Source organism: Pongo pygmaeus, chromosome 20 (assembly GCF_028885625.2).
Source record: "Pongo pygmaeus isolate AG05252 chromosome 20, NHGRI_mPonPyg2-v2.0_pri, whole genome shotgun sequence".
Taxonomy (NCBI): domain Eukaryota; kingdom Metazoa; phylum Chordata; class Mammalia; order Primates; family Hominidae; genus Pongo; species Pongo pygmaeus.
Window position 1 is genome coordinate 59,161,520 of NC_072393.2, and position 23,050 is coordinate 59,184,569.

A 23,050-nucleotide genomic window follows, 5' to 3' on the forward strand; every position below is an offset into this window, starting at 1 on the left:
AATGTTTAGAAACCACTCACTCCTTTCCCGTGACAAAACACACACACAGGGGAGACCTCACCCGGTAGAAAGATGGTCCTCTGCTACCCACCACACCAGAGATCATGCCAAGATAACCAAGTCCCACAGGAAGACCTACAAGGGTAATTTTGACCCGTTTTCAGATCTTGCTCCCCTCCTGGAAAAGTCCACACACATGCTGCAGCAGGACACAGATCTTCAGGGCACAGATCTGGCCCTAACCAAACTCCATGCAGAGCACAGCCCCCTCACCTCCCTGTGGATCACAGGCTGATCTCAGCTCTCAACATAGAGGAAACTGCCTTGATGTTCAATGCTGGAAACAGATGAGAATCACCTGCACCATTGTAAGAATTATTGAGGGTGGGTTTAATCCTATGATAATAGCAATCTCTGATAAAATAGCATAAAAGATGTATTTGCAAAATGCCTGAGAACCCTAATGTGAAGCCAGGGCTGAGCTCCACTCAGACGGCACCAGCCCAGCACAGCCCCACCTTCTGGCTCTACTCTCCTCTTGGGGACTTGTTCCCACCAGGATCCAGTGAACAGCGAGGGAGCAAAAAGAATCACACAGAACAGGCAACATGGACTAGAGGTGGGGGTGAAGGTGGGGCTGTCATGTCAAATCGGGGCTGTGGGAGATCACAAACATTTCCATAGAGAAAGTAATGTCAGAACAAAGACTTAGGGATGAAACGCTGCTTGTCACTTGTAGCTGAGGGGCCAGAGAGTCCTAGGCAGAGTGAAGGCACTGAGACAAAAGCAACCTCAGTCACAGAAAAAGGAAAGAGGTGTGCGTGGCTGGAGCAGAGGGAGTGAGGAGGACACAGGCAGGAGACAACGTCAGAGAGGTCCTCGGGGTGCAGATCCCTAGGGATGAGGTCTTGAAACATTTTTCTCCCACACCTCAAAAGAATTTTGGAAATGATGTATTTTCTCACTCCTTTCATGTATACATGCAACTTTCTCTTTACATTATAAGTTACAACACTCACAAATAATGGAATTTATTTCCCATATTTAAAATACATGCTGTCAATTTCAGCTAAGCTCCCAGAAGTACACTGTCACCATCAGCTGAGACGTGAAGGACCACAAGGGAACGTGTTTGGGGGTTTAGGAAGTCACTTATGGACACATGAAGGTGGAGATGCCTGTTTGATGTCCCAGCAGAGAGCTGAGGAGACACCTGGACACAGAATTGTAGAGCTTGGGGTGAGGCCTGCAGGGGACATGGAGTCGTACAGGTGGGCTAAAGTGGTGAGATGATAAGGTTCAAGGTGATTTAATTCTAATCCCGTTTTTTCCATTCTTGTGCTTTTGTTTTTTACATTTTTGGAGGACTGGAATCCATTTAAAATTCAAATTACAACTAAGCACCTCCCTGTCCTACAGGAAAAGCCACACACTCCATTGTGCCCATCATTTCAGGGGTCAGTGTCACTCTGACTGGGCTTTTCTGGTCTTCTCCTTCACCTGTATATTACAGGTGGGCTCACTGAGGTTCACAGCGGGGGACGTTTCACCAAGTTATCCTGAGAAGCTCTGAGTTTTGTAAGGAGGAGTCGCTGATTTTCATGTGATGGCCAGGAAGGGTCAACAGGCTGTGTTTGTCATCTTCCTCTAGAAAATTCCAGGACTGGCCACGTGTGGTGGCTCACTCCTGTAATCCCAGCACTTTGGAAGGCTGAAGCAAGTGGATCAATTGAGCCCAGGAGTTTGAGACAAACTTGGCAACATGGTGAAACCCCATCTCTAACAAAAGTACAGAAAATTAGCCAGGCATGGTGGTGTGCCTCTGTGGTCCCAGCTATTTGGAAGGCTGACCGGGGGGGATCACTTGGGCCTTAGAGGCAGAGGTTGCAGTGAGCCAAGATCATGTCACTGCACTCAAGCATGGGTGACAGAGTGACACTCCATCTCAAAAAAAGGAAAAAAAAATCCAGGACCATCTTTTATATACCTGAGCAAAAGAAATGTCTCTTTCAACATCCAAGATTTTGATGGCACAAATCCTAAACACGTAATTATTTTCCCAGAAAAATGACAGTAATACGTTCAAAATAAACACAATTGTGAACACACAGCTCTAGGTGTTTAAAACACTGAAAGAGAGGCAGCTGTAGAAATGAGATCTGAGCAAATGTTTTCTTCATGAACACATGGGCTCTGCTGAAACAAGGTTCCAAGTCAATGAAGCCCATCCTTCAACATCTGCAAAGAATATTATGGACCAGAGGAACTTGAGGGGAATATTTACTTAGAAGCTCACAGTTCACCATTTTATCAGATGACATAAGGAAAGAAAGTGGAGTAACAGGCTACTTGAACTAAATTTTTATGTTAGCGTAAGAAAATAGGTCCTGGGGCCAGGCGCGGTGGCTAACACCTGAAATCCCAGCACTTTGGGAGGCCAGGGCGGGTGGATCACCTAAGGTCGGGAATTCGAGACCAGCCCGACCAATATGGAGAAACCCTGTCTCTACTAAAATTACAAAATTAGCTGGGCGTGGTGGTGCATGCCTGTAATCCCAACTACTCGGGAGGCTGAGGCAGGAGAACCGCTTGAAAACCAGAGGCAGAAGTTGCAGTGAGCCAACTTGCCATTTGCACTCCAGCCTGGGCAACAAGAGTGAAACTCCATCTCAAAAAAAAAAAAAAGAAAGAAAGAAAATAGGTCCTTGACATCTTTATCAAATACACATTGAAACAACCTAAAATCATTTATCAGGTACTAGAAAATGTTTCCAGTATATGATACAGACTAGAAAGCATGCAGTCTTCAATGTAAACTGAACACAATAAATTTCATAGAGAAACTATATTAAAATAGTTAAAAATATATACATCTAATGAAATGTGGGGTCAAAGGAGAAAATTTTGAACACATAGTTAAAAAACAATGATGTGAGGCTGGGCGTGGTGGCTCACACCTGTAATCCCAGCACTTTGGGAGGCCAAGGTCAGCGAATCACAAGGTCAGGAGTTCGAGACCATCCTGGCCAATATAGTGAAACCCTGTCTCTACTAAAAATATAAAAATTAGCTGGGCGTGGTGGCAGGTGCCTGTAGTCCCAGCTACTTGGGAGGCTAACACAGGAGAATCACTTGAACCTGAGAGGCGGAGGTTGCAGTGAGCTGAGATCGTGCCATTGCACTCCAGCCTAGGCAACAGAGTGAGACTCCATCTCAAAAAAAAAAAAAAAGATATGAGCTCATAAAATTCTACCAAAGCTTTATTGAGAAGCAGTTATTTATTTTATTTTATTTTTTTAGATGGAGTCTTACTCTGTTGCCCAGGCTGCAGTGCAGTGGTGCAATCTCAGCTCACTGCAACCTCTGCCTTCTGGGTTCAAGTGATTCTCCTGCCTCACCCTCCTGAGTAGCTGGGATTACAGGTGCCAACCACCACACCCAGCTAACCTGTATTTTAGTTCAGATGAGGTTTCACCATGTTGGCTAGGCTGGTCTCAAACTGTTGCTGTTACATCGGGACTGAACGGAGGAGGATGAACACAGGAATGAAGACAAAGACAAAGGTAACTATTTGCAGGAAGGGACTGGGGGCTCCTTGCTTCTAGAGAACAACAGCCTGAGCTTCTACAGCCCTTCATATTTATTGGGTAAACAGAGAGGAAGGGGTAACTGTCAGTCAACTATTTAATTTAACACAGGCATATGTGATTGCTTTTTTTGTTCAACAGGCTCCAGATGTTTCTGTAGATAACTTCAAGGAACATGGCAGCTGGGATGTGACTGCCCTCGGCATTTCTTCTGGTGGCAGATTCAGTTGTCAGCTTGCCAACTGCTTTCATGAGAACAGTTTGCTGTTTGCTCATACAGCCTCCAGTGGTATACTGAGTTGGTCACGACCCTCATTCCTTCGGTGTCCAACATCTCCCCCTTTATGTTTTTGCATTAATTGAATAAAGGTAATTCCAGGCTGTGCAGCTTTCAATTGCCGGTTGGTGGTCCACCCAATCTTACAGACTATAAACAGAAAACAGAGACATAATAACATTGTTCCTATAATTCTAAGAGAGACATTAAGGTGATGTTTAACATAGGTCTAAGGATTGAGACTTTCTAAACCCTGCTGGAATTCTGTCAAAGCTTCTAAAGAGGGCTGAAACTCTTGAGTCTGCTTATTCAAGTCAAGAATTTTACGTTGTATTTCACTGATATCAAAAGTGACATTGGATATAAAAGCCTCCGAATATGGGCCTTTACAAGGTCCCATGGATATTCAATTTGGTTATATTCCAAATTGGCTACACAAATGTGAGTATGGTTAAAATGACAGCGCAATTGCTGTTGCCATAGTAAACTCTGTATTTGCTCCCCTAACCACAAAACAGTAGTCTTTAACATTGTCACCTCAGTTTGTAATTCAGTATTAATTTGATTTTGAAGCATCCATGCCTGGTCGGCTGTGCACATCCAATTTTCCATATATTGGGCTGTTTAAACAGAGCTGTGCAGTGCTACTGAGGACACCACAACAGAGGTTATTAGTGTGCCCAAGACTCTATGAACACGATGAGTGAGAAGGAGTTTTACCAAGTGTAAAGTGAGGGTGGCAACCCAAGGTTCGGACAGATTGACAGGGACCCATAATCCAGGAATGACATTTACCTTCTTAGAAAAACACAAACCATAAATTGAGTGGTAATACTCCTTACAAAGGTAACATTAAAACTGTGTTGAGTAACATTATTAGTATTGGAGAGTGTCCCAACCCAGATGCTGCCATTCATAAATAGGAGTGCTGCTTTCCATATCGACTCCTGAATTGGGCCCCTCTTTCCTTGATGCTGCCACTGAGGCAAAGGCGGGCTAAAGCCTGCTCTGTGCCAAGCAAGCTGCACGGCAGACTGGGATTAAATCCCAGTGTGATGTAGCGAAGAGATGTTGAAGGTCTGCCACCAGTGCCAGCGAAGTTTGTGCCATGAGGTCTGATTCTCATCTCTTCCATCTAATTGACCACAGGGTCCCCAGTCGCCAATGTCTCCCATTAACATAGACTGTTATCTAGCTAAAGGACCAAGACATTGGGTCCAAGGAAGGGGCGTGCAAAAGGAGCCCATTCTGTATAATCAATACAATTTGGGTGATGGGGCCAGGAGTGGTTGATGAGCACACCAGTTATATTAACAGAGCTAAGGCCTAATAAATACACAACTTTTCCATGATGACTCAACTATGCCTGGGGTTGGACCGCAAGACAACTGTGGTTGAGCGATGTATCTTTGGTGATGCATAAAGGGAGTCCCTCCAATGGGGCGGCATAATTGATGCTATTGCTGTGAGAGTTTAATTGTTCTAGATCAGGGGGAGTTAGGGGCCCTAGAGCCCACGCTCCCTGATCATGATATACCTCAGGAGGAATGTCACTCCAGACTACAGGTCACACTACCGGGGGATTAGGAACACATGCCCAGTATGTTTTGGCCTCTACACAGGGGAAACATACCTCATAGGACACTACTGCTAACATAGCCAAGCACATGGAGTCAAGGGTTTTTGCCTGACCCTGACGCTCCAGCATTTTCTCAGCTTCCTGCTTTGTTTTCTTGATCTGTCCCCATGTTATGGGGGTGGATGTCAGTGTGACTCCAGTCGGCCCTTGCTCCATCTTTGCATTCAAATTCAGCTGGCTCATGACTCCTACTGGAGGGACCAGGCCCATGGTTGGCCAACGTGGGTCCTGCCAGTCTCCCATTGCATGGTCACACACACCTGGAGGGCACCCACACGGTTTGTCCATCTCCTGTAAAAACACAAGCATACCCTTGTCCCCACATCAGCAATTCCACCGGGCCTTTCCATTGTCCCTCATCTGGAGATTTCCATAACACCTTTGGATAAACTTGCCTCTTTTCCTCTAACACTTGCCAATGTCGTTCTGCTAGTCTTACCACCTATACTAGGAGTCAAAAAATTTAAAGTAAACAAGGCTAAATGTAATTTTGTCTGAGGTGGTAGTTGGTCTCCTATTCCCCCTTTTTGTTTTTTCAACATACGTTGTACCATTTGATGTGCCCACTCAATAAGGCCTTGCCCTCAAGGATTGTAAGGAATTCCTGTTTTATGGGTGACTGCCCACAACTGTAAAAAATTTTGAAAGGCATGACTAGCATAACCAGGTTCATTGTCATTTTTCAATTGTTTAAGGACCCCCCATATGGGCAAATGACAACAATGTCACCAGGCATGACCAGCTATTTCACCTGTTTGGCATGTGGCATGTAGCATATGGGAGTAGGAGTCTATAATCACATGGACATAGCTGAGTTTGCCAAAGGTGGCTATATGGGTAACATCCATCTGTCAGATTTCATCTGGAGCCAAACCTCATGGGGTGCATCCTTCTACAGGTGCAACACCAGGGACATACTGGCAAGTGGGGCAGGCTTGCACAGTAACTCGAGCTTGGTTGCAAGGCAGATGAAACATACAAGTAAGGGCAGAGTTGTTTTGGTGCAGTAATGCATGAGAAGCTTGGGCTTGTTGAAATATAGAACCCATCAGTTTATCTGCTCTGTCATTACCTAGAGATAGTAGTCCAGGGAGTTGTGTGTGAGAGTGAATATGAGAAATATGAAAAGGGGAAGCATGACAGCAAATAGCTTATTGGAGTCTTAGAAACAAGTTAAGCAGTTCTTGTTCTAGGGTACTCTTAATAGCGGCAGTCTCAATGTGACTGGCTGCATTCACAACATAGGCTGAATCACAGACAATATTAATAGGAGATAAAGCTGGAAGCTCTAAAACCAGAATAACTGCAATTAATTCTGAACATTGAGCTGAAACTCCAGAGGTCTTTATTGTTTGAGTATGTTTAGGTCCAGTAACAGCTGCATGACATTTGGAAGAACCATCAGTAACATACGTCTGTCCACCTGAAATAGGCCTGTGATGAGTAATCACAGGGAAGATGAAAGGGTGAACTTTAGAAAATTGCAAGATTTTTTTTTTTTGATCGCTCTTGTCACCCAGGCTGGAGTGCAATGGCACGATCTTGGCTCACGGCCACCTCCGTCTCCCAGGTTCAAGCAATTCTCCTGCCTCAGTGTCCCAAGTAGCTGGGATTAAAGGTGCTCTCCACCACACCAGGCTAATTTTATTTTTAGTAGAGATGGGGTTTCACCATGTTTACCAGGCTGGTCTCAAACTCCTGACCTCAGGCAATCTGCCTGCCTCAGCCTCCCAAAGTGCTGGGATTACAGGCGTGAGCCACTGAGCCTGGCCTAAAATTGCAAGATTTTGTCTGATGGATAATGGTTATCTATTATTCCCACAAAATCTGCGAGAGTGATTTGCCAACGAGTCAACATCTCCCAAACTGCGGCCTGCTGTCGGGAATCCAAAGGAACAATAATTTTATCAGGGTCATATCCTGTAAGCATTCTTGATCTATGCCTGCCTATTGTCATAAGTTGTGTAATTAAAGAAAGATAAACTTACAAAGTTTTCACTGTCTGATTGGATAATAAGAGCCGTTCTATTACCATTATGGATTTCTCTATGAATTGGCCTAAAAATCCTGTTGGAGAACGAGGGGTAGGAAGAATAAAAAAAGCAAAGGCTTTCGTGATTGTAGCCGAAAGGCATGTCATGTTGAAGCATCTGCTCTACAAGCTGTAACTCAGTTTCTGCCTCTTTAGAAAGTTGCTGAGGGGAATCTAATGAAGAATCTCCTTGGAGGGTTTGATAAAGGTGTGTGAGTTGATAAGTAGCAATACCTAGCATCGTGCACAGCCAATTAATATCCCCTAATAATTGTTGGAAACCATTCAGATGGAGACTTGCTCTGCCACCCAGGCTGCAGTGCAGTGGCACAATTTTGGCTCACTGCAACTTCTACCTCCTAGGATCAAGTGATTCTCATGCCTCAGCCTCCCAAGTAACTGGAACTACAGATGCACGCCACCACGCCTGGCTAACTTTTGTATTTTTAGTAGAGACAGGGTTTCACCATGTTGGCCAGGGTGCTCTTGAACTCCTGACTTTAGGTGATTCGCTCACTTCGGTCTCCCAAAGTGCTGGGATTACAGTCATGAGCCACCACGTCCGGCTTTGATGTCCCTTTTAAAAAGTACTATGGGCCGGGTGTGGTAGCTCACACCTGTAATGCCAGCACTTTGGAAGGCCAAGGCGGGCGGGTCAATTGAGGTCGGAAGTTCGAGACCAGCCTAACATGGAGAAACCCTGTCTCTGCTAAAAATACAAAATTAGCTGGGCGTGGTGGTGCATGCCTTTAATCCCAGCTACTCGGGAGACTAAGGCAAAAGAATTGCTTGAACCCGGGAAGCAGATGTTGTGGTGAGCCGAGATTGCGCCATTGCACTCCAGGGTAGGAAACAAAAGTGAAACTCCGTCTGAAAAAAAAAAAAAAAGTACTATGTAGGAGAAGCGTGGTGGCTCATCCCTGTAATCCCAGTACTTTGGGAGTCCAAAACAGGAGGATCATTTAAGCCCGGGATTTTGAGACCAGCCTGGGAAACACAGTAAAACCCCATTTCTACAAAAAGAAAAAATACAAAACTAGCCGGGCTTGGTGGCTCATGCCTGTGGTCCCAGCTACTTGGTAGGCTGAGGTAGGAGGATAGCTTGAGCCCAGGAGGTTGAGGCTGCAGTTAGAGAAGATCACGCCACTGCACTCCAGCCTGGTTGATAGAGCCAGACCCTGTCTCAAAATATTAATTAATTAATTAATTAAATTAAAAGTAATATGTAATAACAGAAAGTGCTTGTTTCCCCACTTCACTGCCCCACTTACTATGCCACCCTGGGAAAAGGGAAGAGAGTGACTCAAAACTGAATAAGTCGCTGCCCTCTGGCTGCATAGGGATTCCAAGTGGAAGCTGACCTCTGATGCCAAGATTTATAGAATATACATGACTCATAGATAGGAATTTTAAAATTCTCAATCTCATCTGTATAATTTAAACAAGTTTTTAGTTATTAGATTATATACACAGAACTCAACATGTCACACTAATCATATCCAACGAACTCACCCACTCATCTGTACCCAAAGTCCCCGCCCCTTTTATTCTTTTGAGACAGGGTCTCACTCTGGTGACCAGGTTGGAGTGCAGTGGCATATCTCGGCTCACTGCGGCCTGGATCTCCTGGGCTCAAGTGATCCTCCTGCCTCAGCCTCCAGAGTAGTTGGGATTACAAGTGAGCACCATCCCCTTCTTCCGTCTATTTCTTCTCTTCCACCTTTTCTGCTCTATCCTCACAACTTATTTAACCTCTTGTTGCTCCTTCTTTCCAGTCTTTCGATCGTCCTCAATCTCCATATATTACCACCTCTTCTCCCACCTCTGTGCCTCCTCTGCTCTCCCTGTTAAACTCTCTCTTCCCTGTTAAACCCCCCGTCCCCACTCTCTGGCACCCCAGATCTCCAGGTGTCCTCCCTGCTATGATTCTTCCTCTTGCCACCAGCACCACTCTGCTCTGTCTGCCCTGGCTCCAAATCCCTCCTCCTCTCCCTCACTCTGATGAGCCTCCTTCTTTGCCACCCCTCTCCCTACCTTGCTGTCCTTCATCTCTGTACATCTAGCTTCTCTCCACATTTCTCCAGTTTTCTCCTCCTGCTATCTTAACTTTTTCTTTTCACTATTGCTGTCTCTTGGCAAATCCCTCACCCATCCTCCACTTTGCCATCTGTTATGGGCCTTTCTCATTGTTCTATTCTCTCTCTCGAGTTTTCTACTGCCCTTTCTCGGGCTCCTGATTCCTTTGGCCCATACAATCACAGGAGAGTTTTCAGTATGACGTCTGCATCCCAGAGGAGTGCATTTTCCAGGGGCTGGGGCTGGGCAGGCAAGAACACCCCTTGTCACAGGACAAGCCCTGGGCACCTCCCCAACACAGACTCAGAGGAAGCGACGACTGCTGAGGGGAGACCTGGCGAGCAGCAGGGCCCGGCACGAGGAGGGAGTTAGGGGGCAACTACGCCTTAAGACAACGGCGGGGTCTGCGGCATCCCAGGACCAGACAGAGGATGCAGCCTCCTCGGGATGGGGGAGGCGGCGCTGCGCTCCAGGGACCGACGAGGGTGAGGGTAGGAGGCGTGCAGGGTGGGAATCCGCCTCTCGGGTGAGGACTTTAAAAAGCGCGGGGTGGAGGGAGTCAGAAAAGGGTTAGGAACAGCAAAACTACGAGGTACGAAGTGTATACGTTGCCCTATAGCAGAAAGACCGGGGACGGGTCCAGCCTCAGGGCGACTTTAAACCCAAAAGGAAGCGACTTCTGGACTCTCACGGGGACGTCAAATTTTGCTCTGTGGCGCATGCCTGTAATCCCAGCTACTCAGGAGGCTGAAGCAGGAGAATCGCTTGAACCCAGGAGGCGGAGGTTGCAGTGAGCCAAGACGGAGCCACTGCACTCCAGCCTGGCGACAGAGCGAGACTCCGTCTCAAAAAAAAAAAAAAAAAAAAAAAAAAAAAAAAAAAAAATTTGCTCTGGGCGAAGGAAGAATGGTAGAAATTTCCAGGTATGTGGGGACCCCACGTCCCCTGGGACAGAAGTCCCAGGGACCTGCGGAGCGCAGACATAACACAACACAGAGCAAAACTCACCACTGCGGTGTGACTTTCACTCCACGGAATCCGCTTCCCAGTTTACGCTAAACGTGGCGCGCAGGACAGACGCCAGGTCTGGGCGGGACACGGGAGGGGGTGGGCGGGGCCTGGGTGAGGTGGGGGCGGGGCACGAGGCGGAGAGACCTTCCCCTATAGAACCGGCAGAGGGCGGGGTGTGATCTGTGCGTCTCTCAGCCTCCGCGTGTTTTTGGGTTTTGGAGGCGAGACCGGCCAGGAAAGCTGAGGCATGATTCAAAAGCCCTGGAACTGTCTGGAAGGCGAATGCAAACTAGAATGTGAACTGCAAAGCCCTGCCTGGACGGAATGTACGATTTCATGCTGACGACCACAGAACAGAATAGAAATCCTCTCCCTTTCTATTCTCCATTCACTCAAGAGGGAGAGTCCACCCTGTGCTCAGCTTCGGAGACTTCCCTAGAGCCACCGCCTGGGATGCGCGACGGAGTGCTCAGGCCAGGGAGGAGTGAGGTCACCACCTGCTGCTTAAACACAGCAGAGATGAGGGCCCGCAAGGGGGCGTGGGACGGCGCAGGGCGGGATCCTGAGTTCCCAGCTACTCAGGAAGCAGCGGCGGGAGGATCGCTGAGCCTGGGGGTCCAGGCCAGCCTAGGCGACAAAGTAACACCCCCTCTTGCAGGGCTCCCTTCCTCGTCACTCTCTCTCTCTGTTTTTTTGTTTTGTTTTGTTTTTAAACTTTTTTAAATAAAATTTTTTATGTTGTGAGATAGGGATCCAACATTATTTTTTTCCATGTGGATATCCAGTTACTTGTCCCAGCACATTTGTGTAAGAGATCTATTACTTTCTTTTTTCACTTACTTTTTTCTTTTCTTTTTCTTTCTTTTTTTTTGAGACAGAGTATTTGTCTGTCGCCCAGCCTGCAGTGCAGTGGGGAGATCTCGGCTCACTGCACACTCTGCCTCCTGGGTTGAAGCGATTTTCCTGCCTCAACCTCCAGAGTAGCTGGCATTACAGGCGCACACCACCATGCCCGGCTAAGTTTTGTATTTTTGGTAGAGACGAGGTTTAACAGTGTTGGCCAGGCTGGTCTTGAACTCCTGACTTTAAGTTATCTGCCTGCCTCAGCCTCCCAAAGTGCTGAGATTACAGGCGTGAGTTACCGTGCCTGTCCCAAGAAATACCCTTTTTTTCTTTCTTTTTTGAGACAGAGTCTCGTACTGTCACCCCAGCTGCTGTGCAGTGGCGCATTCTTGGCTTGCTGCAACTTCTGCCTCCCGGGTTCAAGCGATTCTCCTGCCTCAGCCTCCTGAGTAGCTAGGATTACAGGCGCCTGCCACCATGCCCGGCTAATTTTTTGTATTTTTAGTAGAGACCAGGTTGCACTATGTTGGCCAGGCTGTTCTTGAACTCCTGACCTCGTAATCTGCCCCACTCGGCCTCCCAAAGTGCTGGGATTACAGGCGTGAGTCACCATGCCTGGCCAAGAAATACTCTTTACTTCACTTTTTAAATGTTGAGAAAAGATAATTGAAAACAAAAAAAAATCTTCCCCTAAATGAGATATCATCTCCACCAGGATAATAAGACTTGGCCACATACATCACTTTCATATTGTTTCTCTCCCAAATGGATTATCTGATGTTTCCTTAAGAGTGAGCCACAATTAAAGGCTTTGCCACTCTCACTACATTGGAAAGATTTTTCGGCCGGGTGCGGTGGCTCACGCCTGTAATCCCAGCACTTTGGGAGGCCGAGGCGTGCGGATCACTAGGTCAGGAGATCGAGACCATTCTGGCTAACACGGTGAAACCCGGTTTCTACTAAAAATACAAAAAAGTTAGCCGAGCGTGGCAGCGGGTGCCTGTAATCCCAGCTACTCGGGAGGCTGAGGCAGAATGGTGTGAACCCGGGAGGCGGAGCTTGCAGCGAGCCGAGATTGCGCCACTGCACTCCAGCCTGGGCGACAGAGCGAGACACCATCTCAAAAAAAAAAAAAAAGAAAAAGAAAACGGCAAGCTATCGTGTTTCCTGCCTTCAAAACATGGAAATTTTCAAAACTTGCAGGATAAAATACCACAACAAAACATTTATCATGCCGAGCTCAGTGGCTCACGCCTGTAATCCCAGCACTTTGGGAGGCTGAGGAGGGAGGATCACTTGAGGCCAGAAGTTTCAGACCACCCTGGCCAACATGGTGAAACCCCATCTCTACTAAAAATAAAAGAACAGCCAGGCTTGGTGGCGCACAACTGTAGTCCCAACTACTCTGGACGCTGAGCATGAGAATCCCTTGAACCTGGGGGGCGGAGTCTGCAATGAGCTGAGATTGCGCCGCTGCGCTCCAATCTGGGTGACAGGCGCATTCATCAAAGAATTTTTTCTAAAATCTCAAAATGGTGTCTGAATACATTTCTGTAGGACTTACGCTGACTTGCCACAGAACTCTCAGCAGTGATTCCCCATTGAGTCATGGGAACGGGTGGAAGGCTGGACAGGAAAGGGGATGCGTAAGTGAACTTTTCTTTGAATTTTTACTACACAACACATATATACATTGGCTGGTGTTTAAAATTTAAAAAAAATTAATAATGGGTAGAAGAAGAATATGGCTCCATCTTCTCTAATGATAAGTTCTGCTCTGATGTCAGAACACAATTATAATCATTTTTACCTAAAATGCCTGCTTCATCAGAGTTCCTGCAAAAAAAAAAAAACAACTTTTTTTTTTTTTTTTGAGACAGAGTCTTGCTCTGTCACCCAGGCTGCAGTGCAGTGGCGAGATCTCGGCTCACTGCAACCTCCACCTCCTGGATTCAAGTGATTCTCCTGCCTCAGCCTCCCCAGTAGGTGGGACTATAGGCTGGCGTGCCACCACGCCCAGCTAATTTTTTGTGTTTTTAGTAGAGACGGGGTTTCACCGTGTTTCGATCTCCTGACCTCGTGATCCGCCTGCCTCGGCCTCCCAAAGTGCTGGGATTACAGGCGTGAGCCGCCAAGCCCAGCCAAAAAAAGAAAACTTTAATAACTTTAAACATCAGCTATCACAGGGTGTGTGTGTGTGTGTAAATAATCTAGGTAAACTACAAAATTAGCCAGGTAAATGTAATGGAATACATGCTTGTAAACAAACGTCATAATTTAGGATCTAAGGTTATTATTTGACATTAGCAATCTGGGTAATTTCCAGTTTAAGAATTATAGGGGCCGTGGTGGCTCAACCCTGTAATCCCAGCACTTTGGGAGGCCGAGGCGGGCGGATCAGGAGATCAGGAGATCAACACCAGCCTGGCCATCATGGTGAAACCTCGTCTCTACTAAAAATACAAAAATCAGCTGGCCGTGGTGGCGCGCACCTGTAATCCCAACTACTCGGGAGGCTGAGGCAGGAGAATCGCTTGAACCCAGGAGGAGGAGGTTGCAGTGTGCAGAGATCGCCCCACTACACTCCAGCCTACGCGATAGAGCCATAGAGCGAGACTCCGTCTAAAAACAAACAAACTCAGTTTAAAAACAAACGAACAAACAAAACAACAACAACAACAAAAAGAAGACAGAGAAAATACAGTTACAAATTTTCTAAATAAATGTCCTGAGAAAAGAAAGGAAGGGAGAGTTGTCCTTCACCTCCAGTGTGCAATAGGCAGTCCCACATGCAGGTCACCCTCCATGTTCCATTATCCGCTCAAACAACACAGGTCCTCGCTTAAACAAGCGAGGGTTTTTTTGTTTGTTTTTTTGAGACGGAGTCTTGCTCTGTCGCCCAGGCTGGAGTGCAGTGGCGCGATCTCAGCTCCCTGCAAGCTCCGCCTCCCGGGTTCACGCCATTCTCCTGCCTCAGCCTCCCGAGTAGCTGGAACTACAGGCACCCACCACCACATCTGGCTAATTTTTTTTTTTTTTTTTTTGTATTTTTAGTAGAGACGGGGTTTCACCGTGTTAGCCGGGATGGTCTCGATATCCTGAACTCGTGATCCGCCCGCCTTGGCCTCCTAAAGTGCTGGGATTACAGGCGTGAGCCACCACGCCCGGCCCCTTAACAAGCCCTTCTAATTCTCAGTCCCGGCTGCAACAGCTCCACACTCCACCCCTTTACCGAGGTCCTTGCCCCTCGCCCTCCCCCTACCCCAGCTACCCCAGGCTGCGGGGAGCTCGCCCCGCCTGCAGGACGGGAGTCTTTACCTGCTCACAAAAGGCACTTTGCATTTAAACCATTTTCAAATTAAGAAGAAAAACAGGTAATTCCAGCACTTTCGGAGGCCGAGGAGGGCGGATCACCTGAGGTAAACAGAGACCAGCCTGGCCAACGTGGCGAAACTCTGTTTCTACTAAAAATACAAAAATTAGCCGGGCGTGGTGGTGGGCACCTGTAATCCCAGCTACTCAGGAGGCGGAGGCAGGAGAATCACTTGAACTCGGGAGATGAAGGTTGTGGTGAACCCAGATCACACCATTGCACTCTAGACTGGGCAACAAGAGCGAAACTCTGTCTTAAAAAAAGAAGAAAAGAAAAGCTACCAGTTACACAGTAGGGCTCCTCAGAAAGCAGGGGGAACACCTGTTTCAAGTTTTTCTTGTATAGGGGCCTACGTAAAAGCTAACTGCCGGTGGGCTGATAGTGTGACAAAACTTACTACTTTGTTGATTTAAAGCGATCCTTGGTATTTTAGTGTGCAAGTACTTGAAAGCATGACTGTAATTATCTTAGAAGCATACATTGTCATGAGATATTGGGTCATGTGGACATTGTGTTTCTGTAGGAGTTTGTCCTTGCAAATATCATTAAGCTGCTTTCCTTAACCATTAACGTCTTATGACCTTGACTGGTGCAGTAAGGAGTACATTTTCCAAGGAGTACATTTTCCTAGTTTTAATGGACTTGAGCTTTGACATCCTGGTTCTCCTAGGTTCCTGCTTAACAGCGTATCCACTCATGCACCACAGAGTCTCAGCACCATTATGGAGGACACCACTCTAGTAATATATCAAAGACAGACTGAGCATCTACTCCAATAACATAAATAGTAATAGCAATGCTATGGGAAATATTAGGAAGTTTAATGTATGTATACAATTGATCATTTATTATTTTCAGTTTTATATTGGCTAAAAGTACATAGGATGGGTTATTTTAACCAAATATTAGAAATATCTTTCAAAAATGAGATCTAATATAAACACACAGTTTGAGACCATTTCCTCTATGTTCAATATATATGAAAGAGTTCAGATTTATGAACTTATTTTATGCTCTTCATTAGATCTAGTCTGTTTTCTATCTTGATTTCTTCTGTGTTCATGAACTTGTGAACCAAAAGTATCTAATAGGTCTCAATTAATTTAGAAAGTTTACTTTGCCAAGGTTAACGACATGTTTTTTGCAGCCGATGTGGTCCAGATGCAGCTGGGTTTTATACATTTTAGGAAGACAGGAGACATAAATCAATAAATGTAAGATGTACATTGGTTTGGTCTTGAAAGGCAGAGTAAAGAAAATCAGAGACTTCCAGGTTATAGGTAGACAACAGATAAATGATAGCATTTTTAAAATTTTTATTTATTTATTTATTTATTTATTTATTTTTAGAGTCTTGCTCTGTCACTCAGGCTGGAGTGCAGTGGTGCAATCTCAGCTCACTGCAGCCTCTGCCTCCTGGGTTCAAGCGATTCTCCTGCCTCAGCCTCCTAAGTAGCTGGGATTACAGGCACACGCCACCATGCCTGGCAAAATGTTTAAATTCACCTATAGCCTGAAACCAACCCATCCCGCTTTGAGTTGCCCCACCTTTCTGGACCAAACCAATGTATTTGTTAAATGTATCTCATTGATGTTTCATGCCTCTCTAGAATGTACAAAACCAAGCTGTGCCCCAACCACCTCTGGCCCATGTTCTCAAGACCTCCTGAGGACTGTGTCATGGGCCAGCTCACTCATATTTGGCTCAGAATAAATCTTTTCCAGTATTTTACAGAGTTTGACTCTTTTCATCAACACTAATATCGCTATGTCATTAATTTCTAAATATATTGTAATTTAAAATTCACCACGTGCATTCTGAAATAAGACGATTAAATTTCATTTTAAAATTGTAACGTATTTTAGATATTTTGTTTTCTGTTTCTCAATGTTCTGTCACGTGTGGATAGCAAAGCCAATAAAATACTCTTCAGAAGTCATTTAGATTTATTTTCCCTTAGAGAAAAAATAATTTTGCAATATTTCTAAAGATAAATGGCAGGCAAGTTATTTTCTTTCATATGAGCTCTCAAGAAAGGACAACTCGGCCAGGTGCAGTGGCTCACACCTGTAATCCCAGCACTTTGGGAGGCAGAGGCAGGGGCATCACGAGGTCAAGAGGTCAAGGCCATCCTGGCCAACATGGCGAAACCCCGTTTCCACTAAAAATTAGCTGGATGTGGTGGTGCGCACTCTAGTCCCAACAACTCAGGAGGCTGAGGCAGGAGAATCACTTGAACCCAGGAGGCGGAGGTTGCAGTGAGCCAAGATTGCATCACTGCATTCTGGCCTGGAGACAGAGCAAAAAAAAAGAAAAGACAACTCAATTATTAAATTTTTATAAGTAGCCTCATTTCTTCAGGCAATAATTCCATGGCAATCTCCAACTTAACATGTAATATGGAAGTATGTTTTTCTGTCTCATCATTATAATTCTGTATTATGCAATATTGCTAAGTAGCCAAAAAAGAACACTGAGCCTGGACTTCCATGCAAAAAAAAAAAAATGAATTGATTGTGACGGTTCTTGTTAACCTCAGAATGGTAGACAAGAAGCTGATTATAGCTGAAAGTCATGATTCCATTTTGAATATGTAAAGTTTTGTTGCTTCTAGAAATGTCAAGGAAGCAACATGGACATACTGATTCACAAGAAATTTAAAAGAATATTTCCTGCCGGGCGTGGTGGCCCACACCTGTAATCCCAGCACTTTGGGAGGCCAAGTCGGGCAGATCACCTGAGGTCGGTAGTTCAAGACCAGCCTAACCAACATGGAGAAACTCCATCTCTACTAAAAATACAGAATTAGCTGGGTGTGGTGGCACATGGCTGTAATCCCAGCTACTCAGGAGGCTGAGGCAGGAGAATCTCTTGAACCTGGGAGGTGGAGGTTACAGTGAGCTGAGATGGCACCACTGCACTCCAGCCTGGGTATCAAGAGAAACTCCGTCTTAAAAAAAAAAAAAGTATTTTCTTAATCACAGAAAGATTTTGACATATACATCCTTGTAATATCATTATAAGAGAAATGCAAAGTAATTAGATGTTTCCAAAAAGTTAAAGTAGAAACTACTTGTTTTTTGAAATAGGGTCTCACTCTGTCACTCAGGCTAGAGTGCAGTGGTGCCATCTCAGCTCACCGCAGCCTCAACCTTTCTGGTTCAGGTGATCCCCCCACCTCAGCCTCCCTACTAGCTGGAACTACAGGGCGTGCCACCACACCCAGCTAATTTTTGTATTTTTTAGTAGAGATGGGTTTCGCCAAGTTGCCCAGGTTGTTTTCCGACTCCTGGGCTCAAGCCATCTGGCTGCCTTTGCTTTCCAAAGTGCTGGGAGCCACCACGCCTGAAACTACTTTCATCTGTTGAGCTTATATTATAGCCAGTGTCACAGGAAAGAGTATGTGCATATTCTAACACAGATGGAACAATGAAAATGTTTACTACTGTCAAAAAACAAATTTAAATATTGGTTAGATTTTATTCAAAAGGTATATTGCAATAGGGAAAATGCTCCAACCACAAGATCTGCAAATGTATGAGTTGCACAGAAAAGGGCTTCTCTTTTATAAGGAGAAGGAAGCAAGGTTAGAAAGCACCAGGTACAGGGCAGTGGATGAGCATCTGCTGTGACCTATTCAGCGAATATTTTATCCTAAGGTCAGCTTACTCTTGGGATGGGACATTAAAAAGGCAAAGTTGGGCTGGATGCCATGGCTCATGCCTGTAATCCTAGCACTTTGGGACACCAAGGCAGGTGGATCGCTTGAGGACAGGAGTTCAAGACCAGCCTGGCCAACATGGTGAAACCCTGTCTCTACTAAAAATAAAAAAATTAGCTGGGTATGGTGGCACACGTCTGTAATCCCAGCTACTGGGGAGTTTGAGGCAGGAGAATCACTTGAACCCGGGAGGCAGAGCTTGCAGTAAGCCAAGACTCCATCTCAAAAACAAACAAACAAACAAAGAGAAGTTGTTCTCAATCACAGTGCCCATATGTGGTTAAGAAATAGAGGTTGTTAGCCGGGCACAGCGGCTCATGCCTGTAATCCCAGCACTTTGAGAGGCCAAGGCAGGTGGATCACCTGAGGTCAGGAGTTCGAGACCAGCCTGACCAACATGGAGAAACCCTGTCTCTACTAAAAATACAAAATTAGCCAGGCACAGTGGCGCATGCCTGTAATCCCAGCTACTTGGGAGGCTGAGGCAGGAGAATCACCTGAACCTGGGAGGCAGAGGTTGTGGTGAGCCGAGATCATGCCATTGCACTCCAGCCTGGGCAACAAGAGTGAAACTCTGCCTCAAAAAAAAAAAAACAAAACAAAACAAAAGAGAGAGAAATAGAGGTTGTTCTGAATTTCAATGGCCAAGAATAGTCCAACAGTCAGGGGCTTGGAGAAACAGGGAAGCCTAAGGTTTGAGTAAGTCAACAAGCATTGTTTCCACCATCAGTGAGAAATCCTTGATGAGACAAACTGTGGGAATTTGGAGTCTTTTCTTATGTAAACAAAGAGGGTAAGCTTTGAAGTAAGCTGTTTCTAGGGAAAACAAAAACAAGGGATTGGGCAGGGGAGTGGTTTCCGGTGGGTTTCATTTGTTTTTTTGTTTGTTTGTTTGTTTGTTTTGCTTTTGCCCTAGAGGCCTCAAGAGGCCTGAAGAACATGTGTTCCTCTGGTGGTTTCTTCAATCTTTGCTATTTCTTCAACCCTTTACTAGGTTTACAGGGTTGTAATAAACTTCAACACTGTCACCACATGTAACATAAAACAAAATTTAAAAAATAATAAATATAGGCCAGGCGCAGTGGCTCACACCTGTAATCCCAGCACTTTGGGAGGCTGAGGCAGGCAGATCACCCGAGGTCAGGAGTTTGAGACCAGCCTCAGCAATATGAAGAGACTCCGTCTCTACTAAAAATACAAAATAGCCAGGCATGGTGGCGCATGCCTGTAATCCCAGCTACTCAGGAGGCTGAGGCAGGAGAATCACTTGAACCCAGGAGGCAGAGGTTACTGTGAGCCAAGATCACACCATTGTACTCCAGCCTAGGCAACAAGAGCGAAACTCTGTCTCCACAAGAAAAAAAAATAATAATACATGTGTACTATTTGAAAAATAGAACTAAAAATAGGAAACATAGTGATGTTGCCCCATACCTCAGTTTTTGAACGGAACAAAAGGGCCTTGAGTGTTCATTTTGGCTGTGTGTTATTCATTCCTATCACATACAAGAAACATTAGTAATTATTGGAAGATATGGCTCTAAATCTCCAAATTCAGGAGTCTGTGTAACTGCTAAATTGAACAGAAACCTACAGATATATTAAGAAAAATAGTAGGCTGGATGCGATGGCTCATGCCTGTAATCCTAGTACTTTGGGAGACTGAGGCGGGCAAACTGCCTGAGCTCAGGAGTTTGAGATCAGCCTGAGCAACATGGTGAAACCCTATCTCAAGTAAAAATACAAAAAAATTAGCCGGGCATGCTGGTGTGAGCCTGTAATCCCGGCTAATCAGGAGGCTGAGGCAGGAGAATTGCTTGAACCTGGGAGGCAGAGGTTGCAGTGAGCCAAGATTGCACCACTGCACTCCAACCCGGGTGACAGAGCAAGACTCTGTCTCCAAAAAAATAATAAAAAGAAAAATGATGTTCCCTTTTCCATTTTCCTGCTGACCATGGAAAAACATACTCTCACAGTTTTATCAATTCTTTGGTAACAATTAGAAAATGCAAGCACTGGTTCACGTCGACAGCCCAGAGTCTGCGAATCCTCTGCTCTGAGCCCGTCTGGACTTTCCCGATCCCAGCTTTCTCTCCTTTGAAAACACTAAGAATGACATCACTGCATCAGTTTTTACTAGAGACAATCACCTGTCGTGCCTGGAACAGGGATCGTACCCAGATTGCCCTCAGTCCCAATAATCACGAAGTGCACATCTATAAGAAGTACGGGAGCCAGTGGGTGAAATCTCATGAACTCAATGAGCACAATGGACACATCACAGGTATTGAGTGGGCTCCCAAGAGCGACCGCATTGTCACTTGTGGGGTAGACCGCAATGCCTATATCTGGAGTCAGAAAGATGGTGTCTGGAAGCCAACCCTGGTGGTGCTGAGAATTAATCGTGCAGCTACTTTTGTGAAGTGGTCCCCCCTAGAGAACAAATTTGCTGTGGGAAGTGGAGCATGACTCATTTCTGTTTGTTACTTTAAGTCTGAAAATGACTGGTGGGTAAGCAAGCATATTAAAAAGCCGATTCACTCCACAGTCCTCAGCTTGGATTGGCATCCCAACAAAGTTTTGCTGGCAGCAGGATCATGTGACTTCAAAAGCAGGGTGTTTTCTGCTTACATTAAAGAAGTGGATGAAAAGCCAGCCAGCATGCCCTGGGGCAGCAAGATGCCTTTTGGGCAGCTGATGTCAGAGTTTGGTGGCAGTGGCACTGGTGGCTGGGTCCATGGGGTAAGCTTCTCTGCCAGTGGGAGCCGCCTGGCCTGGGTCAGCCACAACAGCACCGTATCTGTTGCTGATGCCTCAAAAAGTGTTCAGGTCTCAATTCTGAAGACAGAGTTCCTACCACTCTTGAGTGTGTCATTTGTCTCATAGAACAGCATCGTGGCTGCTGGCCATGACTGCTGCCCAGTGCTCTTTAACTATGATGACCACAGCTGCCTGACCTTCATCTCCAAGTTAGACGTTCCAAAACAGAGCATCCAACGCAACATGTCTGCCATAGAACGCTTCCACAACATGGACAAGAGGGCCACGACTGAGGACCGCAACAAGGCCTTGGAGACGCTGCACCAGAATAGCATCACTCAAGTGATGAGGTAGACAAGCAAGGTTGTCGCAAATTTTGCACTACTGGCATTGATGGAGCCATGACAATTTGGGATTTCAAGACCCTCGAGTCTTCCATCCAGGTCCTCCGGATGATGTGAAGCTGAGTGAGCCTTTGCCATCCAGCATGACAAACTGTGGCCAACCACAGCTGTGCTGAGGCATGATGGCGAGGAAGCTAGACCCAAGGAAACACTGAAAACACGTATCACGCCAATCCTGTGTGGTTTTGTTTGAATATAAAATTGGTGAAAGTGTTGGTTTTTTAAAAGCAGTATTTTTTTTTTTTTTTTTTTTTTTGTGATTTCATTCCATTCTTGACCAAAGCTTCCCTTTAAGTAGTTTATTATGGAAAATGGAAAATTGTCACACTAACTTAAAAGACAGGGTGAGGGAGATATGTAAATTGTCCACTAGAAAATTAAATAAAAGAACTAAATGTGGAAAAAAAAAGAAAGAAAGAAAATACAAGCACTTAGGTTGGGTGCAGTGGCTCACGCCTGTAATCCCAGCACTTTGGGAGGCCAAGGTGGGTAGATCACCTGAGGTGGGGAGTTTGAGACCAGCCTGACCAACATGGAGAAACCCCATCTCTACTAAAAATACAAAATTAGCTGGGCATGGTGGTGCATGCCTGTAATCCCAGCTACTCGGGAGGTTCAGGCAGAAGAATCACTTGAATACAGGAGGTGGAGGTTGCATTGAGCCGAGATCGCATCACTGCACTCCAGCCTGTGCAACAAAAGTGGAAAAAAGAGGCCGGGCATGGTGGCTCACACCTTTGGGAACACTTTGGGAGGCTGAGGTGGGTAAATCACCTGAGGTCAGGAGTTCAAGACCAGCCTGGCCAACATGGTGAAACCCATCTCTACTAAAAATAAAAAAAAAAGTAGCTGGGCATGGTGGCGGGCGCCCATAATCTCAGCTACTTGGGAGGCTAAGGCAGGAGAATCCCTTGAACCTGGGGGGCAGAGGTTACAGTGAGCCGAGATTGCACCACTACACTCCAGCCTGGGTGACAGAGCAAGACTCCCTCCCAAAAAAAAAAAAAGAAAAAAGAAAAGAAAATACTAGCACTAATTTATATGTCAGATTCATGTCACATCTCAAATTCATCTAAATTTTCTTGACATCCCTTTTTATACCAGTGGAGCCCTGATGAAGACACTTAATAGAAGTTTTCTCTCTATCAGAGAAATAAGTTGATGAGAATAAACTCAACGAAGGTGAAAATTCTGTTGTTTTCTGTGACCTGGGGGAAAAAGCTTAAGGTGAATTTACATTCAGATTGGTTATAGAGAGAGGACATACAGAAGTGGATGAACTAGGTATAATTAAGTTTTTCTATCCACAAACCAGGTGAAAGTATT

General features: G+C 45.6%; 1 long non-coding RNA gene and 1 pseudogene across 1 annotated transcript; one reads left to right on the forward strand and one right to left on the reverse strand.

Moving 5' to 3' along the window:
• Positions 1-3,507: 3,507 nt before the first annotated feature.
• Positions 3,508-10,702, reverse strand: LOC129020990 (uncharacterized). The gene is made up of 3 exons (XR_008495934.2): positions 10,620-10,702; positions 5,498-5,794; positions 3,508-4,014 (listed from the first exon to the last, which is right to left on the reverse strand). It is a non-coding gene; the product is annotated as an uncharacterized LOC129020990 (long non-coding RNA).
• Positions 10,703-10,946: 244 nt separating this feature from the next.
• On the forward strand, positions 10,947-21,828 carry LOC129021100 (actin-related protein 2/3 complex subunit 1A-like; annotated as a pseudogene).
• Positions 21,829-23,050: the final 1,222 nt, after the last annotated feature.